General features: G+C 21.3%; 1 protein-coding gene across 2 annotated transcripts in view; it reads left to right on the top strand.

Moving 5' to 3' along the window:
* Positions 1-6,187, top strand: part of LOC117181471 (DDB1- and CUL4-associated factor 12) — a 251,124-nt gene that overhangs the window by 28,568 nt on the left and 216,369 nt on the right. The gene's annotated exons all lie outside the window — the stretch shown is intronic.

Here is a 6,187-nt window from a genome sequence, read left to right as displayed (position 1 = left end):
TGACAAATTCTCATCGAAATTATTGAATTGCGAACTAAAAAAATTAATTTTCAACAAAAAATGGAACAGTTAAATTTTCAGCATAAGAAATTAATTTTCAACGAAATGGTTGAATTTTCATCTGAAAAATTTATATTTTCAAGCAAAAATAGACTGCTTAATTTTTCTGTTAAAAATCTAATTGCTTCTTCAAAAAAAAATGGATTTTTAGGAAACTAGTTCAATTTTCTAGTGAAATATTGACATTTTCAATTTTAAAATGATAATTTTCAATATTGTTATATTTTCAAAGAAAAAGATAATTTTTTACAAAAAAAATATATTATTTAAAAAAAAAATGTTAATTTTCAACAAAATAGTTTAATTTTAAATTGAAAATGACAAATTCTCATCAATATTATTGAATTGCCAACTAAAAAAACATTAATTTTTAACAAAAAATGGAATAGTTAAATTTTCAGTATAAGAAATTAATTTTCAACGAAATAGTTGAATTTTCATCTGAAAAAGATATATTTTCAATCAAAAATAGATTGCTTAATTTTTCTCTTAAAAATCTAATTACTTTACCAAAAAAAAGTGATTTTTAGGAAACTAGTTAAATTTTTAGTTATATTTTGAACCAGAGATGAATTTTCAATTAAAATTATGAATTCCAAAAATTCTGTTCCAAGTCAACGAAAAAAAAATCTCACGGAGCAAAAAATTGTAAAGGTTTTTTTTTTATACTGACAAATAATAAACATTTTATAATAAATTCTGATTTAATTAGAGTAAACCAAGATTATCTGAAAAATCTGCGACTCTGTATAAAGTAGAAAGTACTTTTCTAAATTGACAAAAATTATTAAAATAATGCAAACTTGAATTTTTCTCTAATCAGGCGTAAATTCTCGATTTTTAAATTAAATCCGCGGTCATTGCCTGGTCAAATCGCCACCCTGGATTTTGGTGCTTCCAAACCAAATTTCCAGGTAAAAATGGTTTTGAACCAAAAATTATGAAGCGTATTTTATATTTAAAAAGCATAAAGGCCTTGGACTCACTTTACAGATAAAAAATTGTGTAAATAGTGTAGAAAATTTTTTGAAAATAGTGTAAATAGTGTCAAAATTTTTCAAGTATTTCTTGAAAATTCAAAAATTTTCTTAAAAAGTCATACGCTTTGGTTAAAATTTAATTATTCGGTTGAAAAGTCGTCTTTTTAAATTGATAATTTAAAAGTCTTATTAAAATTTTGTTTCTTTCTTGATTACATTTTTTTTAATTCAAAATTTTGTTGAAAGATTCATCCTTCTAGTTCGATAATTTATCTCTTTCTGTAGAAATTTCACCTTTTTTTTGGTTCAAAGTACAACCGTCTTCATAAAAATTATGTTTCGGTTAAAAATTAACTTTTTTTCTTAAAAGATTCGTATTTTTTGTTTTTAAAAATTTTTTTGGCGGATGATTTATCATTTTAGTTGAAACATCGTTTTTTGGCTGAAAAAATTTTTTTGAACTGAAAATTGAACTATTTTGTTGAAAATCTAATTGATTTGGTTTGAAAATAACTTTCTTGTTGAAAATTAATGTTCTCGAATTAAAAGTGCAACTGTTTTATAGAAAAATCTCATTCTGCCTTGAAATTTTCTTAATTTGGTATAAAATTCAACTATTTGGTACAAAATTAAACTGTTTTGCAGAAAATTCGTTTTTTTCTTAAATTGATCATTAATTTGTCAATAAAAATTAAATTACATCATTATGGTTAAAAATTCAATTACTTAGTTCAACAACTTTAGAAACAAAAAAAATATAGATTACAAATTAATCAAATAAAATTTAGATGAAAATCGCATATCTATTGTTCTAAATATTTTGTTAAATGTAATTTGATGAAAAATCGTATTTTTTTTTTTTATAGAAAATTCAATTATTTAGGTAAAAATTGATTTATTTTGTTGAAAATTCGTCTTTATGGTAGAAAATGCAACTATTAAGTTATTTGGTTTATAATTGATATCTCATTAAAAAAAAATCCATTTTTTTTGTTAAAAATGCAATATATGGTTAAAAAATAATCTGTTTCAGTTGAGAATTCAAGTATTTTGTTAAAAATTTATCTTATTACATTTTTTTTATTGAAAATGAGTATTTTCAGGTTGAAAATGCTGTTTTTGGTCGAAGATTCATAATCTTAGTTCAAAATCCCTCTCTTCATTTGAAAACTTTGCTATTTTCTTAAAAATTCTCTGATTTTTTAAATTAATTGTTTTAACTGAAAATTAACTATTCCTTTTTTTGTTTTAAAATCCAACTTTTGTAGTCAAAATTCAACTATTTAGTTCAGAATTCATGTATTTTGTCGAAAAATAGTAATTTTTATAGAAAATTAATCCTTTGGCTTAAAAATATACCTGCATGGTTGAAAATTAATCTGTTTTATTTGAAGATTCACTTTGTTGAAAAATCGTCAGTTTTTATAGAAGATTAATCTTGTTAGTTAAAAATTAAACTATTTAGTGAAAAATATATGCATTTGGTTTGTAATGCATATCTCATGGTAGAAAATTAATTTTTTGTTAAAAATGCAATATATGGTCAAAAATTAATCTGTTCAAGTTGAGAATTCACGTATTTTGTTTAAAATTTATCTTTTTTGGTTATATTCAACTGTTCTTTATTTAAAATTTAAATCAATAATGATTTAAATACACTATAACATTTTTTGTGTGGAAAATTGGTATTTCCAGATTGAAAATTCTCATTTGTGTTGAAGATTCATCAATTTAATTCAAAATTTATCTCTTTGTTTTTAAACTTTGCTATTTTCTTGAAAATTCTCCTTTTTTGTTTTAAAATTAAAGATTTTAACTAAAAATTTAACCATTCCATTTTTTGTAGTAAAAAATTCAACTATTTGGTTCAGAATTCATGTACTTTTTCGAAAGTTAGTGATTTTAGTAAAAAATTAATCTGTTTTAATTGAAGATTCAAATAGTTAGGTGGAAATTCGTCTTTTTGATTGTATTCACTGTTTAAAATTAAAAAAACGAAATCATTTACGGTTTAAATATACAATTACATTTTTTTAAACTAGTATTTCCAGATTGAAAATCTTCTTTTTGGTTAAAGATTCATCACGATAAAAGTTTAATAGTTCTTCGATAATCTAAAGATTCAAAGCTTTCTATGTAAAAAAAATTAGTTTTTAATTGTTTTCTTTTAAATATTTGTTTTCAATTTACTCGTCTTAAATGAATGGTGAAGTATTGCTAAATATTAAATACTAATTCTTTTCCTACATGAAGAAATTTCAAATTAAATGGGATAAAAATTAAATAGTTTAGGCTCACAATATTTGAAATTTAATAAAAACATTTAATTATGACTATGTTATTATAGATTTTTAAAAAATTGAAAATAGTAAAACACGCGCTTACATTTTTTAATGGCTAAAAAAATTAATAGAAATAATATATTATTAAATTTGTTAATTAAATTTAATATAAAAAATAATATAAAGGAATACTTGAAACTCTGAATTACAAAAATATATATTATTGATAAATCATGAAAATTTGTATTTAAAAATAAAATTATCAGAATAAATGATATATTAATTTCAAATCTTATCAAAACTTTCGGATTGAAAGAGTTACAATCTGGAAATTCTCAAATTTAGAACTGCACTTTAATAATTTTAAAAACTGTTAAAATCGAACTTGGGCAGATTTTTCTTCTAAAAATAAAAAAACCTAAAATGGAAAATTTTTAAAGTTAAAGATTTTCGAATTAAGCATTCTAAACTAAATGATATAATAATTTACAAAAATCACAATTTGAAAAATTATTGAAAAAAAGGTTGAAATCAAAGTTGGACCCGGTCAAAGAATAAATTCACTATCATTTCCAACCGGAAATCAAAAGTGCTGTTCTGAATCCTTTTTTAGAAATACACGTAATATTTTTTTGGTGTTACGCATTCAAATTTTTCAAGAAATCTGTATTATCCTCAGAGAATAACAAAAATTTTCAAAGTCTTTTCAGACTAGATGGAGCTATAAACTTAATTTTTTTTATATACATTTTTTTCTGAAAAAATTGCCTTCGCTACATTGGAAATCGAACCAGAACGAAGGAGATTTTTTTGTTTAGAAAAAATTAATTACATTTTTTTTTAATTTAGAGTTCTCTCTAGTCTGAAAAGACGTTAAAAATGTCTGAAATTCTCTGATGATAATACAGATTCCTGATTAAAATCTTTTTTGTTTTAAATTTCAACTGTTACATTTTTGTGTAAAATTCCAACTCATTTGTAAAGAATTCCTCTCTTTAGCTTAAAATTTAAACAATTTGGTGGTTTGGTTTTAAATTGTTAAATTTTAAATTATATATATTATATTATAAATAAAATTTAATTTTAAAATTGTTAAATTGTTAATTCTAAATTTCACATGCTTATAATTTTTATAATAATATTATATTCATATTTCATATTTAAAAATTATTTATAAATTTAAGATTAAATATAATTTCAATCAATTTTAAATTGGTTTATTCAATGTTACAGGAATAATTTTTAAAATTTTATCTTAAAATATAATTTTGTTAAATAATATAAAAGATTATTAAATTAATAGATATATTGTGAAATCATTAAGTTTAATAATATTATAATATAAATTAAAATTTAATAATAAAATATCAAAGTACATAAAGATTGGATTTAAATTGTTTAATATGTAGTAATATAAATATGTTATTTCCTCTCAAATTATGTAATTAAATATTAGAATTATATTTTAATGATCTTTCTTTTGTAAAATGGTCAATTGATAATTAGCTAATTAACGTTTTCTGATTACTAAATTAAATAAAGATTAAAACTTATTTCCTGAAATTGAAGTATGATAATTTCATTATTGGCTTAAAGGTTCTATAATGGAATATTGAATGTGATTTGAATATTAAAAGTTAATTTATATTTTCGATTACATTATTTCAATTAGAGAATTTTTCAAATGATTCTGATGTACTGAAATATGTATTTGCATTCGATTTTTCAAATCATATGGAAATACGTTTTTTTTTTCTGAAATTAGTATCAAAAGTTATCAATAAAACAAATTTGCAAAAATGAATATGATATTAAAAGAAAATGTAGAGTACAAATTATTTCTATGTTTAACTGAAAATTATTGTTTAATGCTTTTTATGTTATAATTTGTGAAAAAATCAATTAATTGTTAGATGACTATTTTTTTCACAACATCAAACTAGATAAAGATACAATTATAACTTTTTTTTTAAATTAAGTATTTTAAGTTGTGCAATAATTTCTTCTTAACATTTTGCTACCATATTAAAATTAAATATATATATATTTTTTTTAAAGGGTTCGAACTTTTCCTATTATTTTGTAAAATCCCTTAAAATATAATTTTTTTAATCTAGATTTTTTGTTGACGAATCTGAAATATTTAAAAATCTTTTATAATTTTCTTCAAATTTGTAAGAAAGTTCTGAAGCATTTTGAGCTTAATTTTTTACATTTTAAATTATTTTTGAAAATTTCAAGAAAAATTGGATTCATTTAAAAATATTTTTAGGAATTCAAGAGTCTTTGCATAGATTTAAAATATTTGAAATTTTTTCTGCAATTATAAAAACCCTAACTATCTTTTGAAAAGTCTGAAATTTTTCTAATAATTTGTACAATCCTGTAAAATAAAATTCATATAATTCTAAAAAAAACTGCTGATACTTTTTTCCTTGTAAATAATTTGAAAATGTGTGTAACTAAAAAAACATCAAAAAAGCATTGTTGTGTTACGTCAAAATATTGTTTAATGTATTTCTATACCGCACTTCATCCTGAAAATATATTTTTATTTACAAAACGTCCATTAAGTTTGTAAAACTAATACAAAAAAAATGTTTCGTAACTGCAGTTAGGGTGTGGGAAGGTAAAAGGGTATAAAATAACGTTTACGTAATATGTGAACAAGAATATAAGTGTTCAGAAAATTAAAAAAAAGAAATTGTTATTAAAAAATTGAGTAAATGATAAAAATGAGTATAAAAGTGAGCGCGCGCACATAATACGAGAGTAGTTCAATAAGTCCTTAGAATGACCAACAGATGGCGCGCGAATCGCTCCAAATCATCTGTTTTCAGTCAGCACCACTCCCGACTAGATATA

Source organism: Belonocnema kinseyi, chromosome 10 (genome assembly GCF_010883055.1).
Source record: "Belonocnema kinseyi isolate 2016_QV_RU_SX_M_011 chromosome 10, B_treatae_v1, whole genome shotgun sequence".
NCBI classification, from domain to species: Eukaryota; Metazoa; Arthropoda; class Insecta; order Hymenoptera; family Cynipidae; genus Belonocnema; species Belonocnema kinseyi.
This window is presented reverse-complemented; position numbering and strand designations above follow the sequence as displayed.